This window comes from Leuresthes tenuis, unplaced genomic scaffold (assembly GCF_036924035.1).
Source record: "Leuresthes tenuis unplaced genomic scaffold, fLeuTen1.0.hap1 SCAF_32, whole genome shotgun sequence".
In the NCBI taxonomy this organism is placed as follows: domain Eukaryota; kingdom Metazoa; phylum Chordata; class Actinopteri; order Atheriniformes; family Atherinopsidae; genus Leuresthes; species Leuresthes tenuis.
This window is the reverse complement of record NW_027325386.1, coordinates 889,427-910,305: the sequence shown is the minus strand read 5'-3', so window position 1 is coordinate 910,305 and position 20,879 is coordinate 889,427. Positions and strand designations below refer to the sequence as shown.

Sequence of the window (20,879 nt, the reverse complement as noted above, 5' to 3'; positions counted from 1 at the left end):
ATAAATGGGCATCAAGGGGAGCTTTACATTTATAAAACTTCCCTTGGCAAAGCAAATCTGTTTGGCATCAAAGGTATTCAGACTACAATTCTGCTGCCATAATGCTGAACAGGAAAAGGGGAAAAAAAAAAAAAGTAAAGAAGACAGTTCTGCCGAAAGCCAGGGACTAGACCTGTTCTAAGTTCTATACTTTTTAAAAGGGGCGTGTTTATCAACTATAGAATTAGAAGATTTACAAAAATGGTCAAGTGCTAGATCTTCATCTGGGATTTTAACAGTGTCATGAACTATTCAACAGATCAGTTAAAAAAAAGCCTGCTCATGGAGATGTTTCAGGATCTGGATACCAACCGTGGACCTAATGTTTTCATTTTTGCAATTCTGATACAAGCTATTGAGCAGTGATAACTAACACCAAGTTCAGATACTGCGGATTTTCTACCTTTGATTTGTTAAGATTGAGCCAATCAGGGACAACCTTGAAGGATCTCTTAAGTTTGGTTTAGTAGGATCAGTAATTACCTGAGAAAGGTTGATATTGGTACACACCTTTTTTAAATGATCAGAGGCAGAGTTCAACTTGTTTAAATTAAAATTGCCACACAGAAATTGGGTTTAGGCCACATGCACACAGAATGACCTCAACAAATATAAGAAATATTAAACATTTACACATGGATTTTTTAATACATGTAGAGGAATGATACTTTGAAATGTGCTCATTGCGGAGTTATGCTCAGTTGAGTAATGAAGGTTGAACTATTCTGGGAAAGAGGTTCTATTCCCAGCGTCATAATGGACACTCCTGATATAGAAGGTTTCGCTAACGCATTGGAATTGTTTTACTATTTTCATATGCATGTGCAATGAAGAATTGCTTGTTGCTGATAAATGCAAAGAAGAACAGCTTACACATAGATGCTCACATATAGGCTGCTGAATGCAATGAAGACCTGCTTATCCAGTAAAGTTCAATGTCAATGTGTAATATTCAATTAGGATTTGCAAAACAGTGAAGTTAAACAATGAATGGGTCCATAGTCGGTATGAGAAGACTACAGGAATATTTACCTGGGTGTACGTTCAAACAGAGATGAAAAAATTGCGATAAATAATTGTTTGTTTGTTAGTATGTATATGAATGTTATGTGTATAAACTGTGTTGGGTTATAGTTACTCAGTGGTGTCTCAGTGAAACAACCGACGGGGGAAGCCTTGCGGTGACAACAAAAGCAGTGTTTTACTGATCAGTCAAGTTTTCCAGTGTACTCCATACAAACTGGTTGGCTACTGAAGGGATAGAAAATGGGGAATACTTGTTTTAAAGCAAACAAGGAATTAGATGGGAAAAATACATGTTTTAACGGGACCCAGACAATATTAAATACTCAGACAGATGGGAGAAGAAGTGTAGTTTTGTAGCAAATCACAAAATTATTACATAAAATTAGTGAAATCAATTGAAGAATGCCTTTCTGAAGAGCTGTTTACCACAGATGAGCAGGTTTGCGACCAAGCACATTGTAGATCGCTTTACTGCCAAAATTATCTAATTTAATGGATTGGTTTAGACATGCATAACAGCATTTTAAGAACAAAGAGAGAAACAAAAAGGGACAACGCTTCATGGTGGAAGGTGATGTATAAATAACTGTGTATATGATGAAGGAGAGACCATTTGAGCAGCACAGCCATTTCGCAGCACAGGGACAGCAGTCCAAGTTAAAGGATCTCCCACGTGGTATCACCTGTCACACTGTCTCAAGGCATCAAAAGAAGAAAAAATCACCAAACTCAAGGACAAAGAGATGAAGACTCCGGTGAACGAAGAGAGAGGACTGACAAACCAGAAATACAAAAGGATGCTCGATATCAAGATCCAGAAGAAGAGGCTAACAATGCCACGAACACTTACGATGCTGGGAATGATGCCAGCAATGAACAGAGAAGAAGATTCAGTGTCATCAATCTGCAACACGTGCCTCTAATGAGGGGGTGAATATAGAATCCTCAACAATTACAACGTCTCTGGGAACTGTGACAACAACAAGGTTTAAACCATTTTGATATATATTGTAACCTATTGGCTAAGGAATAGTGCTGAAAATGAGGTAAATCTAATCCACCACTGTCCTTGGTCTTCTATAGGGTTTTTAAACTAATACGTGGTGGTTTGTCTTTCCACAGAAATTTGGAGATGCATGAATCTAGTGACTTAAACCAAGTAGCAGATGGTTTTATGGGGATCATTGAGAACAAATAGTTAACTTTTGGTAGTATCATCATTTTAATGGTTGTAACTCTCCCCATAAGTGATATAGGTGAGGACTTCCAACGAGAGAGATCGTCCTCTACTCTCTTTAATAATTGCACATAATTTAGCTTTGTTAGCTCTGAGAGCCTGGAGGAAATGTTTATGCCTAAATATCTAATATTTCCTGACTGTAAAGTGATCACAGGTATATTCTGGATCCTGCAGTTAATGGGCAGAACTTTGGTCTTAGACCAGTTGATAGAGTAGTCAGAAAGTGCTGAGAATTTATTTATGAGTGTGATCGTGTGAGTGAGAGACGTCTGTGAGTTCTGAAGGAAAAGGCTCCCGGAGGGCCTCTGCCCTATGCTTATGGGGGCTCTTTCCGGGGGATTCCTCTGCAGTCTTCTGGGTGAATGCATGGTTGCCCCTGCGGTGGGCTTCCTGGGTTCTGTGCTCTGTGGGGGCTGCTGGTGGCCTGGGTCTTGTGGCCCTCTCTGCCTGCTTCTGATTGCTTGGGGGGGCAGTGGATTGTGGCCCTGTACGCTTATACACTCATAACTAAGCACGGTTATCATGTAGGTCCTGTGCCATGGGTGTTGCATGTTCTCGCACACACACACACACATTCATTAGTCCAGTAGCATGGTCGCTAAGCAGTTGATGTATTATCATGTCGTCTCAGGTCATCTATATCCACAGCTGTGTTGTATGCGATTGCCGCTTCTTGTGCTTGTTTTTTGATTGTTTGTGTGTTTGTTTTTTCTCTGCTTGTCTGCTTTCAGGTGCTCCTGGTGGCGCTAAGCCTGGAATCCCCTCAGAGGCCATGGATTGTTGTCTGTTTTGTTTTTTACAGGTGTAGCAGCTGGTTGTCTGGTTTTTGTTTCTATTTTTGTTCTCTTTCCTCTTCTTCTTTCCTTGTCCCCCGGTCCGGTTCAGTTCTATTACATGTCATATATTGTAAACAGAAATAAATAAATGGGCATCAAGGGGAGCTTTACATTTATAAAACTTCCCTTGGCAAAGCAAATCTGTTTGGCATCAAAGGTATTCAGACTACAATTCTGCTGCCATAATGCTGAACAGGACAAGGGGAAAAAAAAAAAAAAGTAAAGAAGACAGTTCTGCCGAAAGCCAGGGACTAGACCTGTTCTAAGTTCTATACTTTTTAAAAGGGGCGTGTTTATCAACTATAGAATTAGAAGATTTACAAAAATGGTCAAGTGCTAGATCTTCATCTGGGATTTTAACAGTGTCATGAACTATTCAACAGATCAGTTAAAAAAAAGCCTGCTCATGGAGATGTTTCAGGATCTGGATACCAACCGTGGACCTAATGTTTTCATTTTTGCAATTCTGATACAAGCTATTGAGCAGTGATAACTAACACCAAGTTCAGATACTGCGGATTTTCTACCTTTGATTTGTTAAGATTGAGCCAATCAGGGACAACCTTGAAGGATCTCTTAAGTTTGGTTTAGTAGGATCAGTAATTACCTGAGAAAGGTTGATATTGGTACACACCTTTTTTAAATGATCAGAGGCAGAGTTCAACTTGTTTAAATTAAAATTGCCACACAGAGATTGGGTTTAGGCCACATGCACACAGAATGACCTCAACAAATATAAGAAATATTAAACATTTACACATGGATTTTTGAATACATGTAGAGGAATGATACTTTGAAATGTGCTCATTGCGGAGTTATGCTCAGTTGAGTAATGAAGGTTGAACTATTCTGGGAAAGAGGTTCTATTCCCAGCATCATGATGGACACTCCTGATATAGAAGGTTTCGCTAACGCATTGGAATTGTTTTACTATTTTCATATGCATGTGCAATGAAGAATGGCTTGTTGCTGATAAATGCAAAGAAGAACAGCTTACACATAGATGCTCACATATAGGCTGCTGAATGCAATGAAGACCTGCTTATCCAGTAAAGTTCAATGTCAATGTGTAATATTCAATTAGGATTTGCAAAACAGTGAAGTTAAACAATGAATGGGTCCATAGTCGGTATGAGAAGACTACAGGAATATTTACCTGGGTGTACGTTCAAACAGAGATGAAAAAATTGCGATAAATAATTGTTTGTTTGTTAGTATGTATATGAATGTTATGTGTATAAACTGTGTTGGGTTATAGTTACTCAGTAGTGTCTCAGTGAAACAACCGACGGGGGAAGCCTTGCGGTGACAACAAAAGCAGTGTTTTACTGATCAGTCAAGTTTTCCAGTGTACTCCATACAAACTGGTTGGCTACTGAAGGGATAGAAAATGGGGAATACTTGTTTTAAAGCAAACAAGGAATTAGATGGGAAAAATACATGTTTTAACGGGACCCAGACAATATTAAATACTCAGACAGATGGGAGAAGAAGTGTAGTTTTGTAGGAAATCACAAAAGTATTACATAAAATTAGTGAAATCAATTGAAGAATGCCTTTCTGAAGAGCTGTTTACCACAGATGAGCAGCTTTGCGACCAAGCACATTGTAGATCGCTTTACTGCCAAAATGATCTAATTTAATGGATTTTTTTAGATATGCATAACAGCATTTTAAGAACAAAGAGAGAAACAAAAAGGGACAACGTTTCATGGTGGAAGGTGATGTATAAATAACTGTGTATATGATGAAGGAGAGACCATTTGAGCAGCACAGCCATTTCGCAGCACAGGGACAGCAGTCCAAGTTAAAGGATCTCCCACGTGGTATCACCTGTCACACTGTCTCAAGGCATCAAAAGAAGAAAAAATCACCAAACTCAAGGACAAAGAGACGAAGACTCCGGTGAACGAAGAGAGAGGACTGACAAACCAGAAATACAAAAGGATGCTCGATATCAAGATCCAGAAGAAGAGGCTAACAATGCCACGAACACTTACGATGCTGGGAATGATGCCAGCAATGAACAGAGAAGAAGATTCAGTGTCATCAATCTGCAACACGTGCCTCTAATGAGGGGGTGAATATAGAATCCTCAACAATTACAACGTCTCTGGGAACTGTGACAACAACAAGGTTTAAACCATTTTGATATATATTGTAACCTATTGGCTAAGGAATAGTGCTGAAAATGAGGTAAATCTAATCCACTACTGTCCTTGGTCTTCTATAGGGTTTTTAAACTAATACGTGGTGGTTTGTTTTTCCACAGAAATTTGGAGATGCATGAATCTAGTGACTTAAACCAAGTAGCAGATGGTTTTATGGGGATCATTGAGAACAAATAGTTAACTTTTGGTAGTATCATCATTTTAATGGTTGTAACTCTCCCCATAAGTGATATAGGTGAGGACTTCCAACGAGAGAGATCGTCCTCTACTCTCTTTAATAATTGCACATAATTTAGCTTTGTTAGCTCTGAGAGCCTGGAGGAAATGTTTATGCCTAAATATCTAATATTTCCTGACTGTAAAGTGATCACAGGTATATTCTGGACCCTGCAGTTAATGGGCAGAACTTTGGTCTTAGACCAGTTGATAGAGTAGTCAGAAAGTGCTGAGAATTTATTTATGAGTGTGATCGTGTGAGTGAGAGACGTCTGTGAGTTCTGAAGGAAAAGGCTCCCGGAGGGCCTCTGCCCTATGCTTATGGGGGCTCTTTCCGGGGGATTCCTCTGCAGTCTTCTGGGTGAATGCATGGTTGCCCCTGCGGTGGGCTTCCTGGGTTCTGTGCTCTGTGGGGGCTGCTGGTGGCCTGGGTCTTGTGGCCCTCTCTGCCTGCTTCTGATTGCTTGGGGGGGCTGTGGATTGTGGCCCTGTACGCTTATACACTCATAACTAAGCACGGTTATCATGTAGGTCCTGTGCCATGGGTGTTGCATGTTCTCGCACACACACACACACATTCATTAGTCCAGTAGCATGGTCGCTAAGCAGTTGATGTATTATCATGTCGTCTCAGGTCATCTATATCCACAGCTGTGTTGTATGCGATTGCCGCTTCTTGTGCTTGTTTTTGTTTGTTTGTGTGTTTGTTTTTTCTCTGCTTGTCTGCTTTCAGGTGCTCCTGGTGGCGCTAAGGCTGGAATCCCCTCAGAGGCCATGGATTGTTGTCTGTTTTGTTTTTTACAGGTGTAGCAGCTGGTTGTCTGGTTTTTGTTTCTATTTTTGTTCTCTTTCCTCTTCTTTCCTCTTCTTCTTTCCTTGTCCCCCGGTCAGGTTCAGTTCTATTACATGTCATATATTGTAAACAGAAATAAATAAATGGGCATCAAGGGGAGCTTTACATTTATAAAACTTCCCTTGGCAAAGCAAATCTGTTTGGCATCAAAGGTATTCAGACTACAATTCTGCTGCCATAATGCTGAACAGGACAAGGGAAAAAAAAAAAAAAGTAAAGAAGACAGTTCTGCCGAAAGCCAGGGACTAGACCTGTTCTAAGTTCTATACTTTTTAAAAGGGGCGTGTTTATCAACTATAGAATTAGAAGATTTACAAAAATGGTCAAGTGCTAGATCTTCATCTGGGATTTTAACAGTGTCATGAACTATTCAACAGATCAGTTAAAAAAAAGCCTGCTCATGGAGATGTTTCAGGATCTGGATACCAACCGTGGACCTAATGTTTTCATTTTTGCAATTCTGATACAAGCTATTGAGCAGTGATAACTAACACCAAGTTCAGATAATGCGGATTTTCTACCTTTGATTTGTTAAGATTGAGCCAATCAGTGACAACCTTGAAGGATCTCTTAAGTTTGGTTTAGTAGGATCAGTAATTACCTGAGAAAGGTTGATATTGGTACACACCTTTTTTAAATGATCAGAGGCAGAGTTCAACTTGTTTAAATTAAAATTGCCACACAGAGATTGGGTTTAGGCCACATGCACACAGAATGACCTCAACAAATATAAGAAATATTAAACATTTACACATGGATTTTTGAATACATGTAGAGGAATGATACTTTGAAATGTGCTTATTGCGGAGTTATGCTCAGTTGAGTAATGAAGGTTGAACTATTCTGGGAAAGAGGTTCTATTCCCAGCGTCATAATGGACACTCCTGATATAGAAGGTTTCGCTAACACATTGGAATTGTTTTACTATTTTCATATGCATGTGCAATGAAGAATTGCTTGTTGCTGATAAATGCAAAGAAGAACAGCTTACACATAGATGCTCACATATAGGCTGCTGAATGCAATGAAGACCTGCTTATCCAGTAAAGTTCAATGTCAATGTGTAATATTCAATTAGGATTTGCAAAACAGTGAAGTTAAACAATGAATGGGTCCATAGTCGGTATGAGAAGACTACAGGAATATTTACCTGGGTGTACGTTCAAACAGAGATGAAAAAATTGCGATAAATAATTGTTTGTTTGTTAGTATGTATATGAATGTTATGTGTATAAACTGTGTTGGGTTATAGTTACTCAGTGGTGTCTCAGTGAAACAACCGACGGGGGAAGCCTTGCGGTGACAACAAAAGCAGTGTTTTACTGATCAGTCAAGTTTTCCAGTGTACTCCATACAAACTGGTTGGCTACTGAAGGGATAGAAAATGGGGAATACTTGTTTTAAAGCAAACAAGGAATTAGATGGGAAAAATACATGTTTTAACGGGACCCAGACAATATTAAATACTCAGACAGATGGGAGAAGAAGTGTAGTTTTGTAGGAAATCACAAAATTATTACATAAAATTAGTGAAATCAATTGAAGAATGCCTTTCTGAAGAGCTGTTTACCACAGATGAGCAGCTTTGCGACCAAGCACATTGTAGATCGCTTTACTGCCAAAATGATCTAATTTAATGGATTGGTTTAGACATGCATAACAGCATTTTAAGAACAAAGAGAGAAACAAAAAGGGACAACGCTTCATGGTTAACTTAAATAGTTAACTTTTGGTAGTATCATCATTTTAATGGTTGTAACTCTCCCCATAAGTGATATAGGTGAGGACTTCCAACGAGAGAGATCTCTATCTTTAATAATTGCACATAATTTAGCTTTGTTAGCTCTGAGAGCCTGGAGGAAATGTTTATGCCTAAATATCTAATATTTCCTGACTGTATAGTGATCACAGGTATATTCTGGACCCTGCAGTTAATGGGTAGAACTTTGGTCTTAGACCAGTTGATAGAGTAGTCAGAAAGTGCTGAGAATTTATTTATGAGTGTGATCGTGTGAGTGAGAGACGTCTGTGAGTTCTGAAGGAAAAGTAATACATCATCAGCATAAAGACTTATTTTATGCTCAATATTTTGGGATTGGATGCCTTTAATATTTCTATCTTGTCTGATAGAAACTGCTAAAGGTTTGATGAAAATAGCAAAAAGTGAGGGAGAAAGTGGGCAACCTTGTCTTGTACCTCTCTGCAGACTGAAGCTTGGAGAAGTTTGATCATTTGTCCTGACACTTGCATTTGGGGAGCTATATAATATCCTTATCCAGTTGATGAAGTGTGACCCAAACCCGAATTTGTTTAATGCTGCGAATAAAAGTTTCCAGTTCACTCCATCAAATGCTTTTTCTGCATCTATAGAGTCGATTGTGGCTTCCAAGTTGTTGATGGTAGAATAGTCTTTGAGATTAATGATCCGGTTTGTGAATGAACCGTTGTGCCTACTGCTCTTCAGCCTGTCAAATGAAATGTATAATTTGAAACGTGACAAATGAACGAAGACCCAAGGAGTTGAGTCGTAAACAAATCAATACTGTTTCCTGTGCAAGGACCCGTCAGCCGAGGAGTTGAGTCATGAACGAATCAATACTGTTTCCTGTGCGAGGACCCGTCTCCCGAGGAGTTGAGTCGTGAACGAATCAATACTGTTTCCTGTCCTGCTGACTGAGCTTATGAAGCTGCCGCCTGCCATGTGGTGAGGAAGGGTACTGCATGAAAATGAACGAATCACTCACTGAGACAACTCGTTACTCCCGAGTCATATAAAAAATTAGTTTATATCGAACGAATCGCTCACGAACGACACATCACTATCTATTTGACGAGTTATGCATGAATTCGGATTTTGCAATAAAATTAATTCCTTCTCTCAAACCAAGTTCAAACTGCTTTGTCCTTCATATTTATCTACTTCTAATCTAGTTTCAACAATAAACAACACTGTATTTTGTAGTATGAAAAAGAACCAGACCTAATTTTCAGCAATTAGCTTCTCTCGAGGAGATATGAAGGAATACAGATTTTTCTATAAAATGAAATACTTCTATCAAACTGACTTAAAACGGTTTGTTCTTATTTCTTCATTTCTGATGAAGTTTCAACAATAAACAACAAACTTTGTATTATGAGAAAGAACCAGACTTATTCTTCAGGAATCCGAAAATAAGCTCTATTTCACGAGTTATGCACAAATTCGGATTCTCCTATAAAACAAATTCCTTAACTCAAACCAAGTTAAGACTGCTTTGTCCTTCATATTTATTCATGTCTAATCAAGTTTCAACAATAAACAACGTTGTACTTTGTAAAATGAGAAAGAACTTCTTCAGCAATAAGCATCTCTCGACATATGACGAAATACAGATTTTGCTATAAAATTAATTCCTTCTATCAGCCTGACTTAAAACTGTTTGTCCTCCTTATTTATCCACTTCAAATCAAATTTCAAAAATTAAAAAAATTTTGTAGTTTGAGAAAGAACAACTTAATCTTCAGCTATCAGTATAAAAAGAGGGTAAGAAAAGGTGCAAATGCCAACCATACATCACTAAAAGGTGGAGCGGAAGTATTCGGCTGCAAGTAGGTGTGACTGTTCGACCATAATTTGTAAAAAGCGGGTAAGAAAAGGTTCGAATGCCCGACTATATATTAACAAAAGCGGAAGGAGAGATCTTCGGATGAGAGTGGGTGAGAATTTCCAACCATAATCTATAAAATGCGGTGAAAAAAAAGGTGTGAATACCCCATAGAACACTAAAAGGTGGAGCGGAAGTGTTCGGCTGCAAGAAGGTGTGAATGTCCGACTATATTTGGTGAAAAGCAGGTGAAGCAACGTCTGAATGCCCAACCTTACATCATCAAAAGCGAGATCAGAGGTGTTTGGCTGCAAGAAGGCCATAGTTTGCCAAAAGCGGGTAAGGTGCGAATGACCGACTAAATATCAACAAAAGTGGGGGCGGAGGTCTTCGGATGCAAGTGGGTGTGAATATCCCACCATACAAGTATGGTGTAGAGGAAGCTGTGAATGGCCGACCATAGTAGAAAGCGGGTGAGAGAAGGTGCGAATGTCAAACCATACATGATCAAAACAGTGAGCGGAGGTGTTTGGCTGCGATAAGGTGTGAATGTCCACCCATAATTAATGAAAAGCGGGCAACAAGTAGGTTCGAATGCCCAACCATACATCATCAAAAGCAGGAGTGGATGTGTTCGGCTACAAGAAGGTTTGAATATCCGACCATAGTTTGTAAAAAGCGGGTAAGAAAAGGTTTGAATGCCCGAACATACACCATCAAAAGAGGGAGCGGAGGGGTTCCGCTGTAAGAAGGTGTGAATGTCCGACCATAGTTGGTAAAAAGCGGGTAAGAAAAGGTTAAAATACCCGACTGTACACAATCAATAGCGGGAGCGGAGTTGTTCGGCTACTAAAAGGTGTGAAAGTCCGACCAGGGTTTGTAAAAAGCGGGTAAGAAAAGGTGCGAATGCCCGACAATGTATGATCAAAAGAGGGAGCGGAGGTGTTCAGCTGCAAGAAGGTCTGAATGTCCATCAATAATTGCTAGAAAACATGAAAGAAAATTTTCTAATATCAAACCGCACATGATCATAAGCGGGAGAGGAGGTGTTCAGCTGCAAGAAGGTGTGAATGTCCACCCATAATTACTGAAAAATGGTTTGTAAAAAGCGGGTAAGAAAAGGTATGAATGCCTGACTATACACCATCAAATGCGGGAACGGTTTTTCGGCTGTGAGTAGGTGTGAATCTCCGACCATAATTGCTGAAAAATGTGTTAGAAAAGGTAAGAATGCCGGTCCATACATCATCAAAAGCGAGAAAGGTGGTGTTCGGCTGCAAGTAGGTGTGAATGTCCAGCCATAATTACTCACAAACGGGTAAGAAAAGGTAGTATTGCCAGACCATACATGATCAAAACAGGGAGCGGAGGTGGTTCAGCTGCAAGAAGGTGTGAATGTCCGACTAAAGTTTGTAAAAAGCGGATAAGACAAGGTGCGAATGCCTGACAATGTATGATCAAAAGAGTGAGCGGAGGTTTTCGGCTGCAAGAAGTTCTGAATGTCTACCCATAATTCCTGAAAAATGGGTAAAAAAAGGGTCCGAATGCCCAACCATACATCATCAAAAGCAGGAGTGGATGTTTTCGGCTACAAGAAGGTTTGAATGTCCATCAATAATTGCTTTAAAACAGGAATGAAAATTTTCGAATATCAAACCGCACATGATCATAAGCGGGAGAGGAGGTGTTCAGCTGCAAGAAGGTGTGAATGTCCACCCATAATTCCTGAAAAATGGGTAAAAAAAGGTGCGAATGCCCAACCATACATTATCAAAAGCAGGTGTGAATGTCAGATCATAATTTGCAAAAAGCTGATGAGAAAAGGTGAGAATGCCTGACTATACACCATCAAATGCGGGAGCAGAGGTGTTCGGCTCAGAGTAGGCGTGAATGTCCGACCATAATTGCTGAAAAATGTGTTAGAAAAGGTAAGAATGCCGGAACATACATCATCAAAAGCGGGAGAGGTGGTGTTCAGCTGCAAAAAGGTGTGAATGTTCGACTAAAGTTTGTAAAAAGCGGGTAAGACAAGGTCCGAATGCCCGAACATACACCATCAAAAGAGGGAGCGGAGGTGTTCCGCTGTAAGAAGGTGTGAATGTCCAAACCATAGTTGGTAAAAACCGGGTAAGAAAAGGTTGAAATACCCGACTGTACACAATCAAAAGAGGGAGCGGAGTTGTTCAGCTAAGAGATGGTGTGAAAGTCCGACCATGGTTTGTAAAAAGCGGGTAAGAAAAGGTTCGTATGCCCTAATATACACTATCAAAAGCAGAAGCGGAGGTGTTCGGCTGCAAGAAGGTGTGAACATCCAACCAAAGTTTGTAAAAAGCAGTTAAGAAAAGTTTCGAATATCTAACCAAACATAATCAAAAGCGGGAGCAGAGCTGTTCGACTGCAAGTAGGTGTGAATGTCCGACCATAATTGCTGGAAAATGTGTTAGAAAAGATAAGAATGCCGGTCCATATATCATCAAAAGCGGGAGAGGTGGTGTTCGGCTGCAAGTAGGTGTGAATGTCCAGCCATAATTACTCACAAACGGGTAAGAAAAGATAGTATTGCCAGACCATACATGATCAAAACAGGGAGCGGAGGTGGTTCAGCTTCAAGGTCTGAATGTCCACCAATAATTACTGAAAAATGGTTAAGAAAAGGTGCGAATGCCCAACCATATATCATCAAAAGCAGGAGTGGATGTGTTCGGCTACAAGAAGGTTTGAATGTCCGACCATAGTTTGTAAAAGGCGGGTAAGAAAAGGTTCCAATGTCCAAACATACACCATCAAAAGAGGGAGAGGAGGTGTTCCGCTGTAAGGTGTGAATGTCCGACCATAGTTTGTAAAAAGCGGATAAGAAAAGGTTAAAATACCCGACTGTACACAATCAAAAGAGAGAGCGGAGTTGTTCAGCTAAGAGATGGTGTGAAAGCCCGACCATGGTTTGTAAAAAGCGGGTAAGAAAAGGTTTGTATGCCCAAATATACACTATCAAAAGCAGAAGCGGAGGTGCTCGGCTGCAAGAAGGTGTGAACGTCCAACCAAAGTTTGTAAAAAGCAGTTAAGAAAAGTTTCGAATATCTAACCAAACATAATCAAAAGCGGGAGCAGAGCTGTTCGACTGCAAGTAGGTGTGAATGTCAGATCATAATTTGCAAAAAGCTGATGAGAAAGGGTGAGAATGCCTGACTATACACCATGAAATTGCGGTAGCGGAGTTGTTCGGCTGTGAGTAGGTGTGAATGTCCGACCATAATTGCTGGAAAATGTGTTAGAAAAGGTAAGAATGCCGGTCCATACATCATCAAAAGCGGGAGAGGTGGTGTTCGGCTGCAAGTAGGTGTGAATGTCCAGCCATAATTACTCCCAAACGGGTAACACCGAGAGTCCGAAAAGGAAATATAGATCACCCTACTCACTTTTCACCTAAAGAAATGAAGGAAGAGCTAGTTTCCCAAGAAATAACCTGAGTGTGTAATTTGTTTTGATAACTTAGAAAAACGAAAATGACATACCTACTTTCCTTTATCCTTTTAATGGTTCTCACCTTCTCAACACTAAATGTGAGAAGTGTGAAATCAAAGACCAGAGCCCAGAGTATTTTATCCTTCTTAGACTCCATAAAATCAGATGTGTTTTTAATACAAGAATGTGGACTACCTTTTTTAAAAAACCATAGACAATGGGAGGAAATGTGGCCCCATTTATCGATATGGAGTGGTTCAAATCAAAATAAAAATGATGGTGTGGCCATTCTAATTAAAAATCCGCATGTTCTGGTGAAAGGTAGCACAGTGGTGAGAGACGGACGGGCACTTTTAGCACACTTGAATTTTATGGGGCAAGACTTTAACCTCTTAAATATTTATGGTTTCAATGGAAAAATGACAGGTATGACCTTTTAGAAGATATACAGCTTTACATGCTAGGGCAAGTACCTTTAGTTGTAGCAGGATTTTAACTGTATCTTGAGCAGGAAAGATAGAAAAAGAGCAGGGGGAGATTTTAAAGTGGATAAGACTTCGATTTTACTTCAGGGCATATGCAGGGATTTTAAGCTTACTGACTGTTTTAAAACCATGCATCCCAGAGAGGAGGGCTTCACCTGGTTTAGTCATGATGGCACCAGAGCCTCTCGCATCGATTATTTCTTTACTAGAGATTGCCCACCCACTGATGTTAGATTAACCCCTGTTTTCTTTTCAAACCACCTTATGCTCTCCTGCACCCTTTCACCCCCTTCTGGTGTGACGGTAGGACGTGGTCTGTGGAAACTCAACTGTTCCCTGTTGGAGGATGAAATCATAGTCAGTCAGTACAGGGAATGTTATAAAGAGTGGCAGACCCTTCAAGACCTCTACGAAACACATGCACAATGGTGGGAAATGGTGAAGGAAACGACCCAGACTTTTTTTAAACAGCAAGGTAAACGTAAAAAAAGGAAAGAGAATAGATGTATGATGGGACAACAGAAACGCTTACAGCGCTACTTTAAACTAAATCAGTGTGGCATAAACTTTAATGAAGAAATCAAAGATGTCAAAAAGGAAATGTCAGTTTTAGCAGAAATAAAGAGTAAAGGAATTTTTGTAAGAAGCAGGGAGCAGGAAATTGAGGAAGGTGAAAAATGCACACGGTACTTTTTTAAGAAAGTTATAAATAAAAAGGAGTGTATTCAAAATCTAAAAAGAGAAGATGGGTTTTGAACAAAATCCACACAAGAGATGATTGAAACTGTACATACCTTTTATAGTAACATGTACAAAGAGAAACCAGTGCACTTGGAAACATCGGCAGAAATTTTAAAATTCGTTGACAAAACCGTAAAAGAGAATGCACACTTGACACAGGATTTTACTGCTTTAGAGTTAAAAAAAATGCCTAACAGGTTTTAAGAGAAGTCGAGCTCCGGGTTTAGACGGGCTTCCTGCAGAATTCTATCTGACCTTTTGGGACCTTTTATCATCAGACATTTTAGATGTTTTTAAAGATTTTGAAAAACTCGACCGACTGCCTGACAGTTTTAGAATGGGAATAGTGACTCTACTTTATAAAAAAAATGATAAGACTGACCTAAAGAATTGGAGGCCCATCACACTTTTAAACTTTGACTGTAAACTTTTTAGCAAGGTTTTAGCGACACGGATGTCCTCTGTTTTAGAGGAGGTAATTCACCCAGACCAGGCTTGTGCAATCTCAGGGAGACAACTCACTGACAGCCTCGTACTGATTCGAGACATCATTGATTACGATAGAGAAAGAAACACCCGGCTTGTCATCTTAAATTTAGACTTTGAAAAAGCTTTTCATCAGGTCTCGCATCAATATCTCTTTCAGGTGTTGCAGCCATCGAATAGGACCCTGAAACTTCCATCCTGCACCGCTGTTTGCTTTTTCACAAGAGCAGAGAAGATCGCACCGTTCCCAGCGGCACTGCAGTACCGGGTCGATGTTTGGAGTGAACGGAGCCAGCTCCTTTTTCAACTCCTATTGCTAAAAATCCATTTAATATGTAGTCCTCGTATAGAGGACATATCAAATATTAAACTGATAAGAACAGATACCACACTTGATCTTAGCTAAAAGACCGAGAAGCGATAAATGTCCACTGGTTCACGTCCGAGGGCCCTTCCTGGCACAATGCGCACTTGTAGCGGTGTTCTTTTTATGGCCATAGGTGGCCAGAGTGTCACTTTGCACCTCCGCCCACCCGCTGCACTGAGCACTCTTCAGCCCTTTCAAATGGTATAAATTTGCACTCCCGCACGCTCCAGCAAGCACCATTCAAGCAACAACTTTGCACTCCAGCTTCGAACATCGGCACAGTCGCAACAAGTAAGGCGACTCTACTCAGAGAAGTCACTCTGCACAGTAACAAGATTTCTTTTGCACAGACAAAAAGGGCTTCACCCGCAAAGGTAAAGCCTGCCAAAAATAGAAACAACTCATTAGTGCTGCTCTCCACGGAAGTCTTTAGTAAAAGGCGAAAGACTTGTACGTTATGAAGAGAAACCAGAGTACGATTATCCGTCACTGCAGGAGCAGGGCATCAGGCTAGTTGGCATAGCCACCTTCCCCATGGTGAGCTTTGCTTGGTGGAGACGCTTGCTCCCCCCCCTTGCTCCTCGGCTGACCAAGTAGGAACAATCGGGCCCTATTCGATGGCTGCCTTGTCTTTTACTCTGTGCAAAAGACAAGGCAGCAACAAAAACACCATGGGAACACCGTATTGAGGCTTTTTTCTGACCGCTCATTCGGTGTCGCGTTTCTTTCAAGCAATTCTCCCGGTTAGCCCGCACTCGGATTGCTCCCAGAGCCGTGTTAAAGTCTACTTCGTATTCACTCTCTTTTCTCAGCAGACTCTTGGGATTTTATCTATAAAATGAATTCCTTCACTCAAACTATGTTAAAACTGCTTTGCGAGACCTGATGAAAAGCTTTTTCAAAGTCTAAATTTAAGATGACAAGCCGGGTGTTTCTTTCTCTATCGTAATCAATGATGTCTCGAATCAGTACGAGGCTGTCAGTGAGTTGTCTCCCTGAGATTGCACAAGCCTGGTCTGGGTGAATTACCTCCTCTAAAACAGAGGACATCCGTGTCGCTAAAACCTTGCTAAAAAGTTTACAGTCAAAGTTTAAAAGTGTGATGGGCCTCCAATTCTTTAGGTCAGTCTTATCATTTTTTTTATAAAGTAGAATCACTATTCCCACTCTAAAACTGTCAGGCAGTCGGTCGAGTTTTTCAAAATCTTTAAAAACATCTAAAATGTCTGATGATAAAAGGTCCCAAAAGGTCAGATAGAATTCTGCAGGAAGCCCGTCTAAACCCGGAGCTCGACTTCTCTTAAAACCTGTTAGGCATTTTTTTTAACTCTAAAGCAGTAAAATCCTGTGTCAAGTGTGCATTCTCTTTTACGGTTTTGTCAACGAATTTTAAAATTTCTGCCGATGTTTCCAAGTGCACTGGTTTCTCTTTGTACATGTTACTATAAAAGGTATGTACAGTTTCAATCATCTCTTGTGTGGATTTTGTTCAAAACCCATCTTCTCTTTTTAGATTTTGAATACACTCCTTTTTATTTATAACTTTCTTAAAAAAGTACCATGTGCATTTTTCACCTTCCTCAATTTCCTGCTCCCTGCTTCTTACAAAAATTCCTTTACTCTTTATTTCTGCTAAAACTGACATTTCCTTTTTGACATCTTTGATTTCTTCATTAAAGTTTATGCCACACTGATTTAGTTTAAAGTAGCGCTGTAAGCGTTTCTGTTGTCCCATCATACATCTATTCTCTTTCCTTTTTTTACGTTTACCTTGCTGTTTAAAAAAAGTCTGGGTCGTTTCCTTCACCATTTCCCACCATTGTGCATGTGTTTCGTAGAGGTCTTGAAGGGTCTGCCACTCTTTATAACATTCCCTGTACTGACTGACTATGATTTCATCCTCCAACAGGGAACAGTTGAGTTTCCACAGACCACGTCCTACCGTCACACCAGAAGGGGGTGAAAGGGTGCAGGAGAGCATAAGGTGGTTTGAAAAGAAAACAGGGGTTAATCTAACATCAGTGGGTGGGCAATCTCTAGTAAAGAAATAATCGATGCGAGAGGCTCTGGTGCCATCATGACTAAACCAGGTGAAGCCCTCCTCTCTGGGATGCATGGTTTTAAAACAGTCAGTAAGCTTAAAATCCCTGCATATGCCCTGAAGTAAAATCGAAGTCTTATCCACTTTAAAATCTCCCCCTGCTCTTTTTCTATCTTTCCTGCTCAAGATACAGTTAAAATCCTGCTACAACTAAAGGTACTTGCCCTAGCATGTAAAGCTGTATATCTTCTAAAAGGTCATACCTGTCATTTTTCCATTGAAACCATAAATATTTAAGAGGTTAAAGTCTTGCCCCATAAAATTCAAGTGTGCTAAAAGTGCCCGTCCGTCTCTCACCACTGTGCTACCTTTCACCAGAACATGCGGATTTTTAATTAGAATGGCCACACCATCATTTTTATTTTGATTTGAACCACTCCATATCGATAAATGGGGCCACATTTCCTCCCATTGTCTATGGTTTTTTAAAAAAGGTAGTCCACATTCCTGTATTAAAAACACATCTGATTTTATGGAGTCTAAGAAGGATAAAATACTCTGGGCTCTTGTCTTTGATTTCACACTTCTCACATTTAGTGTTGAGAAGGTGAGAACCATTAAAAGGATAAAGGAAAGTAGGTATGTCATTTTCGTTTTTCTAAGTTATCAAAACAAATTACACACTCAGGTTATTTCTTGGGAAACTAGCTCTTCCTTCATTTCTTTAGGTGAAAAGTGAGTAGGGTGATCTATATTTCCTTTTCGGACTCTCGGTGTTACCCGTTTGGGAGTAATTATGGCTGGACATTCACACCTACTTGCAGCCGAACACCACCTCTCCCGCTTTTGATGATGTATGGACCGGCATTCTTACCTTTTCTAACACATTTTCCAGCAATTATGGTCGGACATTCACACCTACTCACAGCCGAACAACTCCGCTACCGCAATTTCATGGTGTATAGTCAGGCATTCTCACCCTTTCTCATCAGCTTTTTGCAAATTATGATCTGACATTCACACCTACTTGCAGTCGAACAGCTCTGCTCCCGCTTTTGATTATGTTTGGTTAGATATTCGAAACTTTTCTTAACTGCTTTTTACAAACTTTGGTTGGACGTTCACACCTTCTTGCAGCCGAGCACCTCCGCTTCTGCTTTTGATAGTGTATATTTGGGCATACAAACCTTTTCTTACCCGCTTTTTACAAACCATGGTCGGGCTTTCACACCATCTCTTAGCTGAACAACTCCGCTCTCTCTTTTGATTGTGTACAGTCGGGTATTTTAACCTTTTCTTATCCGCTTTTTACAAACTATGGTCGGACATTCACACCTTACAGCGGAACACCTCCTCTCTCTCTTTTGATGGTGTATGTTTGGACATTGGAACCTTTTCTTACCCGCCTTTTACAAACTATGGTCGGACATTCAAACCTTCTTGTAGCCGAACACATCCACTCCTGCTTTTGATGATATATGGTTGGGCATTCGCACCTTTTCTTAACCATTTTTCAGTAATTATTGGTGGACATTCAGACCTTGAAGCTGAACCACCTCCGCTCCCTGTTTTGATCATGTATGGTCTGGCAATACTATCTTTTCTTACCCGTTTGTGAGTAATTATGGCTGGACATTCACACCTACTTGCAGCCGAACACCACCTCTCCCGCTTTTGATGATATATGGACCGGCATTCTTATCTTTTCTAACACATTTTCCAGCAATTATGGTCGGACATTCACACCTACTCACAGCCGAACAACTCCGCTACCGCATTTGATGGTGTATAGTCGGGCATTCTCACCCTTTCTCATCAGCTTTTTGCAAATTATGATCTGACATTCACACCTACTTGCAGTCGAACAGCTCTGCTCCCGCTTTTGATTATGTTTGGTTAGATATTCGAAACTTTTCTTAACTGCTTTTTACAAACTTTGGTTGGACGTTCACACCTTCTTGCAGCCGAACACCTCCGCTTCTGCTTTTGATAGTGTATATTAGGGCATACGAACCTTTTCTTACCCGCTTTTTACAAACCATGGTCGGACTTTCACACCATCTCTTAGCTGAACAACTCCGCTCCCTCTTTTGATTGTGTACAGTCGGGTATTTCAACCTTTTCTTACCCGGTTTTTACCAACTATGGTTTGGACATTCACACCTTCTTACAGCGGAACACCTCCGCTCCCTCTTTTGATGGTGTATGTTCGGGCATTCGGACCTTGTCTTACCCGCTTTTTACAAACTTTAGTCGAACATTCACACCTTTTTGCAGCTGAACACCACCTCTCCCGCTTTTGATGATGTATGTTCCGGCATTCTTACCTTTTCTAACACATTTTTCAGCAATTATGGTCGGACATTCACGCCTACTCAGAGCCGAACACCTCTGCTCCCGCATTTGATGGTGTATAGTCAGGCATTCTCACCTTTTCTCATCAGCTTTTTGCAAATTATGATCTGACATTCACACCTGCTTTTGATAATGTATGGTTGGGCATTCGCACCTTTTTTTACCCATTTTTCAGGAATTATGGGTGGACATTCACACCTTCTTGCAGCTGAACACCTCCTCTCCCGCTTATGATCATGTGCGGTTTGATATTCGAAAATTTTCATTCCTGTTTTAAAGCAATTATTGATGGACATTCAAACCTTCTTGTAGCCGAAAACATCCACTCCTGCTTTTGATGATGTATGGTTGGGCATTCGGACCCTTTTTTTACCCATTTTTCAGGAATTATGGGTAGACATTCAGAACTTCTTGCAGCCGAAAACCTCCGCTCACTCTTTTGATCATACATTGTCAGGCATTCGCACCTTGTCTTATCCGCTTTTTACAAACTTTAGTCGGACATTCACACCTTCTTGCAGCTGAACCACCTCCGCTCCCTGTTTTGATCATGTATGGTCTGGCAATACTACCTTTTCTTACCCGTTTGTGAGTAATTATGGCTGGACATTCACACCTACTTGCAGCCGAACACCACCTTTCTCGCTTTTGATGATGTATGGACCGGCATTCTTACCTTTTCTAACACATTTTTCAGCAATTATGGTCGGAGATTCACACCTACTCACAGCCGAAAAACCGTTCCCGCATTTGATGGTGTATAGTCAGGCATTCATACCTTTTCTTACCCGCTTTTTACAAACCATTTTTCAGTAATTATGGGTGGACATTCACACCTTCTTGCAGCTGAACACCTCCTCTCCCGCTTATGATCATGTGCGGTTTGATATTAGAAAATTTTCTTTCATGTTTTCTAGCAATTATTGATGGACATTCAGACCTTCTTGCAGCTGAACACCTCCGCTCCCTCTTTTGAT

At 40.4% G+C, this 20,879-nt stretch overlaps 2 non-coding genes across 2 annotated transcripts; both read right to left on the bottom strand.

Moving 5' to 3' along the window:
• Window positions 1-15,370: 15,370 nt before the first annotated feature.
• On the bottom strand, window positions 15,371-15,561 carry LOC140285181 (U2 spliceosomal RNA). The gene has a single exon (XR_011910320.1). It is a non-coding gene; the product is annotated as a U2 spliceosomal RNA (small nuclear RNA).
• A 308-nt stretch (window positions 15,562-15,869) lies between these two features.
• On the bottom strand, window positions 15,870-15,983 carry LOC140285187 (U5 spliceosomal RNA). Its single transcript, XR_011910326.1, has one exon. It is a non-coding gene; the product is annotated as a U5 spliceosomal RNA (small nuclear RNA).
• Window positions 15,984-20,879: the final 4,896 nt, after the last annotated feature.